This window comes from Lissotriton vulgaris, chromosome 1_1 (genome assembly GCF_964263255.1).
Source record: "Lissotriton vulgaris chromosome 1_1, aLisVul1.2, whole genome shotgun sequence".
In the NCBI taxonomy this organism is placed as follows: Eukaryota; Metazoa; Chordata; class Amphibia; order Caudata; family Salamandridae; genus Lissotriton; species Lissotriton vulgaris.
The window spans coordinates 232,220,300-232,238,723 of NC_141685.1; the positions used below are offsets into that span (position 1 = coordinate 232,220,300).

The window sequence follows — 18,424 nt, forward strand, 5'->3', positions numbered from 1 at the left end:
ATGAGAGTCAATGCAATATTCAGGCAAAAATTACTCGTTTTCGCCCAACGTGGGGCTCGAACCCACGACTCTGAGATTAAGAGTCTCATGCTCTACCGACTGAGCTAGCCGGGCTCCCTCCTTAAGACAGTATGCAGACCAATCCATTTTTGTGAAGAAAATCAAATCCTGGATATTCCTCTACTCTTGTTTTGCAAGGAAAGCCAGATTTATACATCCTTCAGAGGACAGAGTGTCAAAAAAAATAAGCGAAAATGAAAATGGAAGCTGTGAGAACTTCATTTTGAGATTGCATAAGAATTCAAATTCCTCTCACATGCTAAAGAATACCTGAACCCTTTTGATTAAACCACTTTAGTTGTTATAATGAGACCATATTTGAAAGCCATCTGTGATTTTTCTGTTCTTACTCTGCAATGACCTTGGCAATGACAAGTTAAAAATAAAATGTATGCAAATTTTATAATGGAGAATGCGGGCATCAATCCCACTACCTCTCGCATGCTAAGCGAGCGCTCTACCATTTGAGCTAATTCCCCTGTGTGTTTAATCTGCATAACATGAAAAAAGTAACCTCACTGCCTTCCACACTTTATTTGAAGTCCAATTGCCCATAACAGTGTTCAGTTCACTCCTAACTTATGCCTTACCTCCACTTATGGGATGTTTCACAGTTCAGGTTGGCCTGTTTACTACTCGAATATGAGTGATATTGTGGTGTGTTCATCTAGACTCATACCCTACCTAATCTTGAAGTTAAATTTCCCACCAATGAGAAACCAAGGGAGATACCATTTTTGATAGTTATTGCATGTCTAATGCAAGAATAATCACCAGATTATGAGAGTCCAGCAAAAATGACTCATTTTCGCCCAACGTGGGGCTCGAACCCACGACCCTGAGATTAAGAGTCTCATGCTCTACCGACTGAGCTAGACGGGCTCCCACTGCAAGATGGTATGCAGACTAATCATTTTTTATGAAGGAAATCCATTCCTGGACAATTTTTGGGAGTTATTGCATGTCTAATGCAAGATTAATCTCCATATTATGAGAGTCAATGCAATATTCAGGCAAAAATTACTCATTTTCGCCCAACGTGGGGCTCGAACCCACGACCCTGAGATTAAGAGTCTCATGCTCTACCGACTGAGCTAGCCGGGTTCCCTCCTTAAGACAGTATGCAGACCAATCCCTTTTTGTGAAGAAAATCAAATCCTGGATATTCCTCTACTCTTGTTTTGCAAGGAAAGCCAGATTTATACATCCTTCAGAGGACAGAGTGTCAAAAAAAATAAGAGAAAATGAAAATGGAAGTTGTGAGAACTTCATTTTGAGATTGCATAAGAATTCAAATTCCTCTCACATGCTAAAGAATACCTGAACCCTTTTGATTAAACCACTTTAGTTGTTATAATGAGACCATATTTGAAAGCCATCTGTGATTTTTCTGTTCTTACTCTGCAATGACCTTGGCAATGACAAGTTAAAAATAAAATGTATGCAAATTTTATAATGGAGAATGCGGGCATCGATCCCACTAGCTCTCGCATGCTAAGCGAGCGCTCTACCATTTGAGCTAATTCCCCTGTGTGATAATCCGCATAACATGAAAAAAGTAACCTTACTGCCTTCCACACTTTATTTGAAGTCCAATTGCCCATAACAGTGTTAAGTTCACTCCTAACTTATGCCTTACCTCCACTTATGGGATGTTTTACAGTTCAGGTTGGCCTGTTTACTACTCGAATATGAGTGAAATTGCGGTGTGTTCATCTAGACTCATACCCTAGCTAATCTTGAAGTTAAATTTCCCACCAATGAGAAACCAAGGGAGATACCATTTTTGATAGTTATTGCATGTCTAATGCATGAATATTCACCAGATTATGAGAGTCAATGCAATAATCCAGCAAAAATTACTCATTTTCGCCCAACGTGGGGCTCGAACCCACGACCCTGAGATTAAGGGTCTCATGCTCTACCGACTGAGCTACCGGGCTCCCACTTCAAGATGGTATGCAGACTAATCATTTTTTATGAAGGAAATCCATTCCTGGACAATTTTTGGGAGTTATTGCAGGTCTAATGCAAGATTAATCTCCATATTATGAGAGTCAATGCAATATTCAGGCAAAACTTACTCGTTTTCGGCCAACGTGGGGCTCGAACCCACGACCCTGAGATTAAGAGTCTCATGCTCTACCGACTGATCTAGCCGGGCTCCCTTCTTAAGACAGTATGCAGACCAATCCCTTTTTGTAAAGAAAATCAAATCCTGGATATTCCTCTACTCTTGTTTTGCAAGGAAAGCCAGATTTATACATCCTTCAGAGGACAGAGTGTTAAAAAAAATAAGAGAAAATGAAAATGGAAGTTGTGAGAACTTCATTTTGAGATTGCATAAGAATTCAAATTCCTCTCACATGCTAAAGAATACCTGAACCCTTTTGATTAAACCACTTTAGTTGTAATAATGAGACCATATTTGAAAGCCATCTGTGATTTTTCTGTTCTTACTCTGCAATGACCTTGGCAATGACAAGTTAAAAATAAAATGTATGCAAATTTTATAATGGAGAATGCGGGCATCGATCCCGCTACCTATCGCATGCTAAGCGAGCGCTTTACCATTTGAGCTAATTCCCCTGTGTGTTTAATCTGCATAACATGAAAAAAGTAACCTCACTGCCTTCCACACTTTATTTGAAGTCCAATTGCCCATAACAGTGTTAAGTTCACTCCTAACTTATGCCTTACCTCCACTTATGGGATGTTTTACAGTTCAGGTTGGCCTGTTTACTACCCGAATATGAGTGATATTGCGGTGTGTTCATCTAGACTCATACCCTAGCTAATCTTGAAGTTAAATTTCCCACCAATGAGAAACCAAGGGAGATACCATGTTTGATAGTTATTGCATGTCTAATGCAAGAACAATCACCAGATTATGAGAGTCAATGCAATAATCCAGCAAAAATTACTCATTTTCACCCAACGTGGGGCTCAAACCCACGACCCTGAGATTAAGAGTCTCATGCTCTTCCGACTGAGCTAGCCGGGCTCCCTTCTTAAGACAGTATGCAGACCAATCCCTTTTTGTGAAGAAAATCAAATCCTGGATATTCCTCTACTCTTGTTTTGCAAGGAAAGCCAGATTTATACATCCTTCAGAGGACAGAGTGTCAAAAAAAATAAGAGAAAATTAAAACGGAAGTTGTGAGAACTTCATTTTGAGATTGCATAAGAATTCAAATTCCTCTCACATGCTAAAGAATACCTGAACCCTTTTGATTAAACCACTTTAGTTGTTATAATGAGACCATATTTGAAAGCCATCTGTGATTTTTCTGTTCTTACTCAGCAATGACCTTGGCAATGACAAGTTAAAAATAAAATGTATGCAAATTTTATAATGGAGAATGCGGGCATCGATCCCACTACCTCTCGCATGCTAAGCGAGCGCTCTACCATTTGAGCTAATTCCCCTGTGTGTTTAATCTGCATAACATGAAAAAAGTAACCTTACTGCCTTCCACACTTTCTTTGAAGTCCAATTGCCCATAACAGTGTTAAGTTCACTCCTAACTTATGCCTTACCTCCACTTATGGGATGTTTTACAGTTCAGGTTGGCCTGTTTACTACTCGAATATGAGTGAAATTGCGGTGTGTTCATCTAGACTCATACCCTAGCTAATCTTGAAGTTAAATTTCCCACCAATGAGAAACCAAGGGAGATACCATTTTTGATAGTTATTGCATGTCTAATGCATGAATATTCACCAGATTATGAGAGTCAATGCAATAATCCAGCAAAAATTACTCATTTTCGCCCAACGTGGGGCTCGAACCCACGACCCTGAGATTAAGGGTCTCATGCTCTACCGACTGAGCTACCGGGCTCCCACTTCAAGATGGTATGCAGACTAATCATTTTTTATGAAGGAAATCCATTCCTGGACAATTTTTGGGAGTTATTGCAGGTCTAATGCAAGATTAATCTCCATATTATGAGAGTCAATGCAATATTCAGGCAAAACTTACTCGTTTTCGGCCAACGTGGGGCTCGAACCCACGACCCTGAGATTAAGAGTCTCATGCTCTACCGACTGATCTAGCCGGGCTCCCTTCTTAAGACAGTATGCAGACCAATCCCTTTTTGTAAAGAAAATCAAATCCTGGATATTCCTCTACTCTTGTTTTGCAAGGAAAGCCAGATTTATACATCCTTCAGAGGACAGAGTGTTAAAAAAAATAAGAGAAAATGAAAATGGAAGTTGTGAGAACTTCATTTTGAGATTGCATAAGAATTCAAATTCCTCTCACATGCTAAAGAATACCTGAACCCTTTTGATTAAACCACTTTAGTTGTAATAATGAGACCATATTTGAAAGCCATCTGTGATTTTTCTGTTCTTACTCTGCAATGACCTTGGCAATGACTAGTTAAAAATAAAATGTATGCAAATTTTATAATGGAGAATGCGGGCATCGATCCCGCTACCTATCGCATGCTAAGCGAGCGCTTTACCATTTGAGCTAATTCCCCTGTGTGTTTAATCTGCATAACATGAAAAAAGTAACCTCACTGCCTTCCACACTTTATTTGAAGTCCAATTGCCCATAACAGTGTTAAGTTCACTCCTAACTTATGCCTTACCTCCACTTATGGGATGTTTTACAGTTCAGGTTGGCCTGTTTACTACCCGAATATGAGTGATATTGCGGTGTGTTCATCTAGACTCATACCCTAGCTAATCTTGAAGTTAAATTTCCCACCAATGAGAAACCAAGGGAGATACCATGTTTGATAGTTATTGCATGTCTAATGCAAGAACAATCACCAGATTATGAGAGTCAATGCAATAATCCAGCAAAAATTACTCATTTTCACCCAACGTGGGGCTCAAACCCACGACCCTGAGATTAAGAGTCTCATGCTCTTCCGACTGAGCTAGCCGGGCTCCCTTCTTAAGACAGTATGCAGACCAATCCCTTTTTGTGAAGAAAATCAAATCCTGGATATTCCTCTACTCTTGTTTTGCAAGGAAAGCCAGATTTATACATCCTTCAGAGGACAGAGTGTCAAAAAAAATAAGAGAAAATTAAAACGGAAGTTGTGAGAACTTCATTTTGAGATTGCATAAGAATTCAAATTCCTCTCACATGCTAAAGAATACCTGAACCCTTTTGATTAAACCACTTTAGTTGTTATAATGAGACCATATTTGAAAGCCATCTGTGATTTTTCTGTTCTTACTCAGCAATGACCTTGGCAATGACAAGTTAAAAATAAAATGTATGCAAATTTTATAATGGAGAATGCGGGCATCGATCCCACTACCTCTCGCATGCTAAGCGAGCGCTCTACCATTTGAGCTAATTCCCCTGTGTGTTTAATCTGCATAACATGAAAAAAGTAACCTTACTGCCTTCCACACTTTCTTTGAAGTCCAATTGCCCATAACAGTGTTAAGTTCACTCCTAACTTATGCCTTACCTCCACTTATGGGATGTTTTACAGTTCAGGTTGGCCTGTTTACTACTTGAATATGAGTGATATTGCGGTGTGTTCATCTAGACTCATACCCTAGCTAATCTTGAAGTTAAATTTCCCACCAATGAGAAACCAAGGGAGATACCATGTTTGATAGTTATTGCATGTCTAATGCAAGAATAATCACCAGATTATGAGAGTCAATGCAATAATCCAGCAAAAATTACTCATTTTCGCCCAACGTGGGGCTCAAACCCACGACCCTGAGATTAAGAGTCTCATGCTCTACCGACTGAGCTAGCTGGGCTCCCACTTCAAGATGGTATGCAGACTAATCATTTTTTATGAAGGAAATCCATTCCTGGACAATTTTTGGGAGTTATTGCAGGTCTAATGCAAGATTAATCTCCATATTATGAGAGTCAATGCAATATTCAGGCAAAAATTACTCGTTTTCGCCCAACGTGGGGCTCAAACCCACGACCCTGAGATTAAGAGTCTCATGCTCTACCGACTGAGCTAGCCGGGCTCCCTCCTTAAGACAGTATGCAGACCAATCCCTTTTTGTGAAGAAAATCAAATCCTGGATATTCCTCTACTCTTGTTTTGCAAGGAAAGCCAGATTTATACATCCTTCAGAGGACAGAGTGTCAAATAAAATAAGCGAAAATGAAAATGGAAGTTGTGAGAACTTCATTTTGAGATTGCATAAGAATTCAAATTCCTCTCACATGCTAAAGAATACCTGAACCCTTTTGATTAAACCACTTTAGTTGTTATAATGAGACCATATTTGAAAGCCATCTGTGATTTTTCTGTTCTTACTCTGCAATGACCTTGGCAATGACAAGTTAATAATAAAATGTATGCAAATTTTATAATGGAGCATGCGGGCATCAATCCCGCTACCTCTCGCATGCTAAGCGAGCGCTCTACCATTTGAGCTAATTCCCCTGTGTGTTTAATCTGCATAACATGAAAAAAGTAACCTCACTGCCTTCCACACTTTATTTGAAGTCCAATTGCCCATAACAGTGTTCAGTTCACTCCTAACTTATGCCTTACCTCCACTTATGGGATGTTTTACAGTTCAGGTTGGCCTGTTTACTACTCGAATATGAGTGATATTGTGGTGTGTTCATCTAGACTCATACCCTACCTAATCTTGAAGTTAAATTTCCCACCAATGAGAAACCAAGGGAGATACCATTTTTGATAGTTATTGCATGTCTAATGCAAGAATAATCACCAGATTATGAGAGTCCAGCAAAAATTACTCATTTTCGCCCAACGTGGGGCTCGAACCCACGACCCTGAGATTAAGAGTCTCATGCTCTACCGACTGAGCTAGCCGGGCCCCACTGCAAAATGGTATGCAGACTAATCATTTTTTATGAAGGAAATCCATTCCTGGACAATTTTTGGGAGTTATTGCATGCCTAATGCAAGATTAATCTCCATATTATGAGAGTCAATGCAATATTCAGGCAAAAATTACTCATTTTCGCCCAACGTGGGGCTCTAACCCACGACCCTGAGATTAAGAGTCTCATGCTCTACCGACTGAGCTAGCCGGGTTCCCTCCTTAAGACAGTATGCAGACCAATCCCTTTTTGTGCAGAAAATCAAATCCTGGATATTCCTCTACTCTTGTTTTGCAAGGAAAGCCAGATTTATACATCCTTCAGAGGACAGAGTGTCAAAAAAAAATAAGAGAAAATGAAAATGGAGGTTGTGAGAACTTCATTTTGAGATTGCATAAGAATTCAAATTCCTCTCACATGCTAAAGAATACCTGAACCCTTTTGATTAAACCACTTTAGTTGTTATAATGAGACCATATTTGAAAGCCATCTGTGATTTTTCTGTTCTTACTCTGCAATGACCTTGGCAATGACAAGTTAAAAATAAAATGTATGCAAATTTTAAAATGTAGAATGCGGGCATCGATCCCGCTACCTCTCGCATGCTAAGCGAGCACTCGACCATTTGAGCTAATTCCGCTGTGTGTTTAATCTGCATAACATGAAAAAAGTAACGTTACTGCCTTCCATACTTTATTTGAAGTCCTATTGCCCATAACAGTGTTAAGTTCACTCCTAACTTATGCCTTACCTCCACTTATGGGATGTTTTACAGTTCAGGTTGGCCTGTTTACTACTCGAATATGAGTGATATTGCGGTGTGTTCATCTAGACTCATACCCTAGCTAATCTTGAAGTTAAATTTCCCACCAATGAGAAACCAAGGGAGATACCATTTTTGATAGTTATTGCATGTCTAATGCAAGAATATTCACCAGATTATGAGAGTCAATGCAATAATCCAGCAAAAATTACTCATTTTCGCCCAACGTGGGGCTCGAACCCACGACCCTGAGATTAAGAGTCTCATGCTCTACCGACTGAGCTAGCCGGGCTCCCACTTCAAGATGGTATGCAGACTAATCATTTTTTATGAAGGAAATCCATTCCTGGACAATTTTTGGGAGTTATTGCAGGTCTAATGCAAGATTAATCTCCATATTATGAGAGTCAATGCAATATTCAGGCAAAAATTACTCGTTTTCGCCCAACGTGGGGCTCGAACCCACGACTCTGAGATTAAGAGTCTCATGCTCTACCGACTGAGCTAGCCGGGCTCCCTCCTTAAGACAGTATGCAGACCAATCCCTTTTTGTGAAGAAAATCAAATCCTGGATATTCCTCTACTCTTGTTTTGCAAGGAAAGCCAGATTTATACATCCTTCAGAGGACAGAGTGTCAAAAAAAATAAGCGAAAATGAAAATGGAAGCTGTGAGAACTTCATTTTGAGATTGCATAAGAATTCAAATTCCTCTCACATGCTAAAGAATACCTGAACCCTTTTGATTAAACCACTTTAGTTGTTATAATGAGACCATATTTGAAAGCCATCTGTGATTTTTCTGTTCTTACTCTGCAATGACCTTGGCAATGACAAGTTAAAAATAAAATGTATGCAAATTTTATAATGGAGAATGCGGGCATCAATCCCACTACCTCTCGCATGCTAAGCGAGCGCTCTACCATTTGAGCTAATTCCCCTGTGTGTTTAATCTGCATAACATGAAAAAAGTAACCTCACTGCCTTCCACACTTTATTTGAAGTCCAATTGCCCATAACAGTGTTCAGTTCACTCCTAACTTATGCCTTACCTCCACTTATGGGATGTTTCACAGTTCAGGTTGGCCTGTTTACTACTCGAATATGAGTGATATTGTGGTGTGTTCATCTAGACTCATACCCTACCTAATCTTGAAGTTAAATTTCCCACCAATTAGAAACCAAGGGAGATACCATTTTTGATAGTTATTGCATGTCTAATGCAAGAATAATCACCAGATTATGAGAGTCCAGCAAAAATGACTCATTTTCGCCCAACGTGGGGCTCGAACCCACGACCCTGAGATTAAGAGTCTCATGCCCTACCGACTGAGCTAGACGGGCTCCCACTGCAAGATGGTATGCAGACTAATCATTTTTTATGAAGGAAATCCATTCCTGGACAATTTTTGGGAGTTATTGCATGTCTAATGCAAGATTAATCTCCATATTATGAGAGTCAATGCAATATTCAGGCAAAAATTACTCATTTTCACCCAACGTGGGGCTCGAACCCACGACCCTGAGATTAAGAGTCTCATGCTCTACCGACTGAGCTAGCCGGGTTCCCTCCTTAAGACAGTATGCAGACCAATCCCTTTTTGTGAAGAAAATCAAATCCTGGATATTCCTCTACTCTTGTTTTGCAAGGAAAGCCAGATTTATACATCCTTCAGAGGACAGAGTGTCAAAAAAAATAAGAGAAAATGAAAATGGAAGTTGTGAGAACTTCATTTTGAGATTGCATAAGAATTCAAATTCCTCTCACATGCTAAAGAATACCTGAACCCTTTTGATTAAACCACTTTAGTTGTTATAATGAGACCATATTTGAAAGCCATCTGTGATTTTTCTGTTCTTACTCTGCAATGACCTTGGCAATGACAAGTTAAAAATAAAATGTATGCAAATTTTATAATGGAGAATGCGGGCATCGATCCCACTAGCTCTCGCATGCTAAGCGAGCGCTCTACCATTTGAGCTAATTCCCCTGTGTGATAATCCGCATAACATGAAAAAAGTAACCTTACTGCCTTCCACACTTTATTTGAAGTCCAATTGCCCATAACAGTGTTAAGTTCACTCCTAACTTATGCCTTACCTCCACTTATGGGATGTTTTACAGTTCAGGTTGGCCTGTTTACTACTCGAATATGAGTGAAATTGCGGTGTGTTCATCTAGACTCATACCCTAGCTAATCTTGAAGTTAAATTTCCCACCAATGAGAAACCAAGGGAGATACCATTTTTGATAGTTATTGCATGTCTAATGCATGAATATTCACCAGATTATGAGTCAATGCAATAATCCAGCAAAAATTACTCATTTTCGCCCAACGTGGGGCTCGAACCCACGACCCTGAGATTAAGGGTCTCATGCTCTACCGACTGAGCTACCGGGCTCCCACTTCAAGATGGTATGCAGACTAATCATTTTTTATGAAGGAAATCCATTCCTGGACAATTTTTGGGAGTTATTGCAGGTCTAATGCAAGATTAATCTCCATATTATGAGAGTCAATGCAATATTCAGGCAAAACTTACTCGTTTTCGGCCAACGTGGGGCTCGAACCCACGACCCTGAGATTAAGAGTCTCATGCTCTACCGACTGAGCTAGCCGGGCTCCCTTCGTAAGACAGTATGCAGACCAATCCCTTTTTGTAAAGAAAATCAAATCCTGGATATTCCTCTACTCTTGTTTTGCAAGGAAAGCCAGATTTATACATCCTTCAGAGGACAGAGTGTTAAAAAAAATAAGAGAAAATGAAAATGGAAGTTGTGAGAACTTCATTTTGAGATTGCATAAGAATTCAAATTCCTCTCACATGCTAAAGAATACCTGAACCCTTTTGATTAAACCACTTTAGTTGTAATAATGAGACCATATTTGAAAGCCATCTGTGATTTTTCTGTTCTTACTCTGCAATGACCTTGGCAATGACAAGTTAAAAATAAAATGTATGCAAATTTTATAATGGAGAATGCGGGCATCGATCCCGCTACCTATCGCATGCTAAGCGAGCACTTTACCATTTGAGCTAATTCCCCTGTGTGTTTAATCTGCATAACATGAAAAAAGTAACCTCACTGCCTTCCACACTTTATTTGAAGTCCAATTGCCCATAACAGTGTTAAGTTCACTCCTAACTTATGCCTTACCTCCACTTATGGGATGTTTTACAGTTCAGGTTGGCCTGTTTACTACCCGAATATGAGTGATATTGCGGTGTGTTCATCTAGACTCATACCCTAGCTAATCTTGAAGTTAAATTTCCCACCAATGAGAAACCAAGGGAGATACCATGTTTGATAGTTATTGCATGTCTAATGCAAGAATAATCACCAGATTATGAGAGTCAATGCAATAATCCAGCAAAAAGTACTCATTTTCACCCAACGTGGGGCTCAAACCCACGACCCTGAGATTAAGAGTCTCATGCTCTTCCGACTGAGCTAGCCGGGCTCCCTTCTTAAGACAGTATGCAGACCAATCCCTTTTTGTGAAGAAAATCAAATCCTGGATATTCCTCTACTCTTGTTTTGCAAGGAAAGCCAGATTTATACATCCTTCAGAGGACAGAGTGTCAAAAAAAATAAGAGAAAATGAAAACGGAAGTTGTGAGAACTTCATTTTGAGATTGCATAAGAATTCAAATTCCTCTCACATGCTAAAGAATACCTGAACCCTTTTGATTAAACCACTTTAGTTGTTATAATGAGACCATATTTGAAAGCCATCTGTGATTTTTCTGTTCTTACTCTGCAATGACCTTGGCAATGACAAGTTAAAAATAAAATGTATGCAAATTTTATAATGGAGAATGCGGGCATCGATCCCGCTACCTCTCGCATGCTAAGCGAGCGCTCTACCATTTGAGCTAATTCTCCTGTGTGTTTAATCTGCATAACATGAAAAAAGTAACCTCACTGCCTTCCACACTTTATTTGAAGTCCAATTGCCCATAACAGTGTTCAGTTCACTCCTAACTTATGCCTTACCTCCACTTATGGGATGTTATACAGTTCAGGTTGGCCTGTTTACTACTCGAATATGAGTGATATTGTGGTGTGTTCATCTAGACTCATACCCTACCTAATCTTGAAGTTAAATTTCCCACCAATGAGAAACCAAGGGAGATACCATTTTTGATAGTTATTGCATGTCTAATGCAAGAATATTCACCAGATTATGAGAGTCAATGCAATAATCCAGCAAAAATTACTCATTTTCGCCGAACGTGGGGCTCGAACCCACGACCCTGAGATTTAGAGTCTCATGCTCTACCGACTGAGCTAGCCGGGCTCCCACTTCAAGATGGTATGCAGACTAATCATTTTTTATGAAGGAAATCCATTCCTGGACAATTTTTGGGAGTTATTGCAGGTCTAATGCAAGATTAATCTCCATATTATGAGAGTCAATGCAATATTCAGGCAAAAATTACTCGTTTTCGCCCAACGTGGGGCTCGAACCCACGACCCTGAGATTAAGAGTCTCATGCTACACCGACTGAGCTAGCCGGGCTCCCTCCTTAAGACAGTATGCAGACCAATCCCTTTTTGTGAAGAAAATCAAATCCTGGATATTCCTCTACTCTTGTTTTGCAAGGAAAGCCAGATTTATACATCCTTCAGAGGACAGAGTGTCAAAAAAAATAAGCGAAAATGAAAATGGAAGCTGTGAGAACTTCATTTTGAGATTGCATAAGAATTCAAATTCCTCTCACATGCTAAAGAATACCTGAACCCTTTTGATTAAACCACTTTAGTTGTTATAATGAGACCATATTTGAAAGCCATCTGTGATTTTTCTGTTCTTACTCTGCAATGACCTTGGCAATGACAAGTTAAAAATAAAATGTATGCAAATTTTATAACGGAGAATGCGGGCATCAATCCCGCTACCTCTCGCATGCTGAGCGAGCGCTCTACCATTTGAGCTAAATCCCCTGTGTGTTTAATCTGCATAACATGAAAAAAGTAACCTCACTGCCTTCCACACTTTATTTGAAGTCCAATTGCCCATAACAGTGTTCAGTTCATTCCTAACTTATGCCTTACCTCCACTTATGGGATGTTTTACAGTTCAGGTTGGCCTGTTTACTACTCGAATATGAGTGATATTGTGGTGTGTTCATCTAGACTCATACCCTACCTAATCTTGAAGTTAAATTTCCCACCAATGAGAAACCAAGGGAGATACCATTTTTGATAGTTATTGCATGTCTGATGCAAGAATAATCACCAGATTATGAGAGTCCAGCAAAAATTACTCATTTTCGCCCAACGTGGGGGTCGAACCCACGACCCTGAGATTAAGAGTCTCATGCTCTACCGACTGAGCTAGCCGGGCTCCCACTGCAAGATGGTATGCAGACTAATCATTTTTTATGAAGGAAATCCATTCCTGGACAATTTTTGGGAGTTATTGCATGTCTAATGCAAGATTAATCTCCATATTATGAGAGTCAATGCAATATTCAGGCAAAAATTACTCATTTTCGCCCAACGTGCGGCTCGAACCCACGACCCTGAGATTAAGAGTCACATGCTCTACCGACTGAGCTAGCCGGGTTCCCTCCTTAAGACAGTATGCAGACCAATCCCTTTTTGTGAAGAAAATCAAATCCTGGATATTCGTCTACTCTTGTTTTGCAAGGAAAGCCAGATTTATACATCCTTCAGAGGACAGAGTGTCAAAAAAATAAGAGAAAATGAAAATGGAAGTTGTGAGAACTTCATTTTGAGATTGCATAAGAATTCAAATTCCTCTCACATGCTAAAGAATACCTGAACCCTTTTGATTAAACCACTTTAGTTGTTATAATGAGACCATATTTGAAAGCCATCTGTGATTTTTCTGTTCTTACTCTGCAATGACCTTGGCAATGACAAGTTAAAAATAAAATGTATGCAAATTTTATAATGGAGAATGCGGGCATCGATCCCGCTACCTCTCGCATGCTAAGCGAGCGCTCGACCATTTGAGCTAATTCCCCTGTGTGTTTAATCTGCATAACATGAAAAAAGTAACCTTACTGCCTTCCACACTTTATTTGAAGTCCTATTGCCCATAACAGTGTTAAGTTCACTCCTAACTTATGCCTTACCTCCACTTATGGGATGTTTTACAGTTCAGGTTGGCCTGTTTACTACTTGAATATGAGTGATATTGCGGTGTGTTCATCTAGACTCATACCCTAGCTAATCTTGAAGTTAAATTTCCCACCAATGAGAAACCAAGGGAGATACCATTTTTGATAGTTATTGCATGTCTAATGCATGAATATTCACCAGATTATGAGAGTCAATGCAATAATCCAGCAAAAATTACTCATTTTCGCCCAACGTGGGGCTCGAACCCACGACCCTGAGATTAAGGGTCTCATGCTCTACCGACTGAGCTACCGGGCTCCCACTTCAAGATGGTATGCAGACTAATCATTTTTTATGAAGGAAATCCATTCCTGGACAATTTTTGGGAGTTATTGCAGGTCTAATGCAAGATTAATCTCCATATTATGAGAGTCAATGCAATATTCAGGCAAAACTTACTCGTTTTCGGCCAACGTGGGGCTCGAACCCCCGACCCTGAGATTAAGAGTCTCATGCTCTACCGACTGAGCTAGCCGGGCTCCCTTCGTAAGACAGTATGCAGACCAATCCCTTTTTGTAAAGAAAATCAAATCCTGGATATTCCTCTACTCTTGTTTTGCAAGGAAAGCCAGATTTATACATCCTTCAGAGGACAGAGTGTCAAAAAAAATAAGAGAAAATGAAAATGGAAGTTGTGAGAACTTCATTTTGAGATTGCATAAGAATTCAAATTCCTCTCACATGCTAAAGAATACCTGAACCCTTTTGATTAAACCACTTTATAGTTGTAATAATGAGACCATATTTGAAAGCCATCTGTGATTTTTCTGTTCTTACTCTGCAATGACCTTGGCAATGACAAGTTAAAAATAAAATGTATGCAAATTTTATAATGGAGAATGCGGGCATCGATCCCGCTACCTATCGCATGCTAAGCGAGCGCTTTACCATTTGAGCTAATTCCCCTGTGTGTTTAATCTGCATAACATGAAAAAAGTAACCTCACTGCCTTCCACACTTTATTTGAAGTCCAATTGCCCATAACAGTGTTAAGTTCACTCCTAACTTATGCCTTACCTCCACTTATGGGATGTTTTACAGTTCAGGTTGGCCTGTTTACTACCCGAATATGAGTGATATTGCGGTGTGTTCATCTAGACTCATACCCTAGCTAATCTTGAAGTTAAATTTCCCACCAATGAGAAACCAAGGGAGATACCATGTTTGATAGTTATTGCATGTCTAATGCAAGAATAATCACCAGATTATGAGAGTCAATGCAATAATCCAGCAAAAAGTACTCATTTTCACCCAACGTGGGGCTCAAACCCACGACCCTGAGATTAAGAGTCTCATGCTCTACCGACTGAGCTAGCCAGGCTCCCACTTCAAGATGGTATGCAGACTAATCATTTTTTATGAAGGAAATCCATTCCTGGACAATTTTTGGGAGTTATTGCAGGTCTAATGCAAGATTAATCTCCATATTATGAGAGTCAATGCAATATTCAGGCAAAAATTACTCGTTTTCGCCCAACGTGGGGCTCGAACCCACGACCCTGAGATTAAGAGTCTCATGCTACACCGACTGAGCTAGCCGGGCTCCCTCCTTAAGACAGTATGCAGACCAATCCCTTTTTGTGAAGAAAATCAAATCCTGGATATTCCTCTACTCTTGTTTTGCAAGGAAAGCCAGATTTATACATCCTTCAGAGGACAGAGTGTCAAAAAAAATAAGCGAAAATGAAAATGGAAGCTGTGAGAACTTCATTTTGAGATTGCATAAGAATTCAAATTCCTCTCACATGCTAAAGAATACCTGAACCCTTTTGATTAAACCACTTTAGTTGTTATAATGAGACCATATTTGAAAGCCATCTGTGATTTTTCTGTTCTTACTCTGCAATGACCTTGGCAATGACAAGTTAAAAATAAAATGTATGCAAATTTTATAACGGAGAATGCGGGCATCAATCCCGCTACCTCTCGCATGCTAAGCGAGCGCTCTACCATTTGAGCTAAATCCCCTGTGTGTTTAATCTGCATAACATGAAAAAAGTAACCTCACTGCCTTCCACACTTTATTTGAAGTCCAATTGCCCATAACAGTGTTCAGTTCATTCCTAACTTATGCCTTACCTCCACTTATGGGATGTTTTACAGTTCAGGTTGGCCTGTTTACTACTCGAATATGAGTGATATTGTGGTGTGTTCATCTAGACTCATACCCTACCTAATCTTGAAGTTAAATTTCCCACCAATGAGAAACCAAGGGAGATACCATTTTTGATAGTTATTGCATGTCTGATGCAAGAATAATCACCAGATTATGAGAGTCCAGCAAAAATTACTCATTTTCGCCCAACGTGGGGGTCGAACCCACGACCCTGAGATTAAGAGTCTCATGCTCTACCGACTGAGCTAGCCGGGCTCCCACTGCAAGATGGTATGCAGACTAATCATTTTTTATGAAGGAAATCCATTCCTGGACAATTTTTGGGAGTTATTGCATGTCTAATGCAAGATTAATCTCCATATTATGAGAGTCAATGCAATATTCAGGCAAAAATTACTCATTTTCGCCCAACGTGCGGCTCGAACCCACGACCCTGAGATTAAGAGTCTCATGCTCTACCGACTGAGCTAGCCGGGTTCCCTCCTTAAGACAGTATGCAGACCAATCCCTTTTTGTGAAGAAAATCAAATCCTGGATATTCGTCTACTCTTGTTTTGCAAGGAAAGCCAGATTTATACATCCTTCAGAGGACAGAGTGTCAAAAAAATAAGAGAAAATGAAAATGGAAGTTGTGAGAACTTCATTTTGAGATTGCATAAGAATTCAAATTCCTCTCACATGCTAAAGAATACCTGAACCCTTTTGATTAAACCACTTTAGTTGTTATAATGAGACCATATTTGAAAGCCATCTGTGATTTTTCTGTTCTTACTCTGCAATGACCTTGGCAATGACAAGTTAAAAATAAAATGTATGCAAATTTTATAATGGAGAATGCGGGCATCGATCCCGCTACCTCTCGCATGCTAAGCGAGCGCTCGACCATTTGAGCTAATTCCCCTGTGTGTTTAATCTGCATAACATGAAAAAAGTAACCTTACTGCCTTCCACACTTTATTTGAAGTCCTATTGCCCATAACAGTGTTAAGTTCACTCCTAACTTATGCCTTACCTCCACTTATGGGATGTTTTACAGTTCAGGTTGGCCTGTTTACTACTTGAATATGAGTGATATTGCGGTGTGTTCATCTAGACTCATACCCTAGCTAATCTTGAAGTTAAATTTCCCACCAATGAGAAACCAAGGGAGATACCATTTTTGATAGTTATTGCATGTCTAATGCATGAATATTCACCAGATTATGAGAGTCAATGCAATAATCCAGCAAAAATTACTCATTTTCGCCCAACGTGGGGCTCGAACCCACGACCCTGAGATTAAGGGTCTCATGCTCTACCGACTGAGCTACCGGGCTCCCACTTCAAGATGGTATGCAGACTAATCATTTTTTATGAAGGAAATCCATTCCTGGACAATTTTTGGGAGTTATTGCAGGTCTAATGCAAGATTAATCTCCATATTATGAGAGTCAATGCAATATTCAGGCAAAACTTACTCGTTTTCGGCCAACGTGGGGCTCGAACCCCCGACCCTGAGATTAAGAGTCTCATGCTCTACCGACTGAGCTAGCCGGGCTCCCTTCGTAAGACAGTATGCAGACCAATCCCTTTTTGTAAAGAAAATCAAATCCTGGATATTCCTCTACTCTTGTTTTGCAAGGAAAGCCAGATTTATACATCCTTCAGAGGACAGAGTGTCAAAAAAAATAAGAGAAAATGAAAATGGAAGTTGTGAGAACTTCATTTTGAGATTGCATAAGAATTCAAATTCCTCTCACATGCTAAAGAATACCTGAACCCTTTTGATTAAACCACTTTATAGTTGTAATAATGAGACCATATTTGAAAGCCATCTGTGATTTTTCTGTTCTTACTCTGCAATGACCTTGGCAATGACAAGTTAAAAATAAAATGTATGCAAATTTTATAATGGAGAATGCGGGCATCGATCCCGCTACCTATCGCATGCTAAGCGAGCGCTTTACCATTTGAGCTAATTCCCCTGTGTGTTTAATCTGCATAACATGAAAAAAGTAACCTCACTGCCTTCCACACTTTATTTGAAGTCCAATTGCCCATAACAGTGTTAAGTTCACTCCTAACTTATGCCTTACCTCCACTTATGGGATGTTTTACAGTTCAGGTTGGCCTGTTTACTACCCGAATATGAGTGATATTGCGGTGTGTTCATCTAGACTCATACCCTAGCTAATCTTGAAGTTAAATTTCCCACCAATGAGAAACCAAGGGAGATACCATGTTTGATAGTTATTGCATGTCTAATGCAAGAATAATCACCAGATTATGAGAGTCAATGCAATAATCCAGCAAAAAGTACTCATTTTCACCCAACGTGGGGCTCAAACCCACGACCCTGAGATTAAGAGTCTCATGCTCTACCGACTGAGCTAGCCAGGCTCCCACTTCAAGATGGTATGCAGACTAATCATTTTTTATGAAGGAAATCCATTCCTGGACAATTTTTGGGAGTTATTGCAGGTCTAATGCAAGATTAATCTCCATATTATGAGAGTCAATGCAATATTCAGGCAAAAATTACTCATTTT

At 39.7% G+C, this 18,424-nt stretch overlaps 3 non-coding genes across 3 annotated transcripts; all 3 read right to left on the reverse strand.

The window, feature by feature from the left end:
* Positions 1 to 6,782: 6,782 nt before the first annotated feature.
* On the reverse strand, positions 6,783 to 6,855 carry TRNAK-CUU (transfer RNA lysine (anticodon CUU)). The gene has a single exon. It is a non-coding gene; the product is annotated as a tRNA-Lys (tRNA).
* A 989-nt stretch (positions 6,856 to 7,844) lies between these two features.
* Positions 7,845 to 7,917, reverse strand: TRNAK-CUU (transfer RNA lysine (anticodon CUU)). Its single transcript has one exon. It is a non-coding gene; the product is annotated as a tRNA-Lys (tRNA).
* Positions 7,918 to 11,439: 3,522 nt separating this feature from the next.
* On the reverse strand, positions 11,440 to 11,512 carry TRNAA-AGC (transfer RNA alanine (anticodon AGC)). The gene has a single exon. It is a non-coding gene; the product is annotated as a tRNA-Ala (tRNA).
* Positions 11,513 to 18,424: the final 6,912 nt, after the last annotated feature.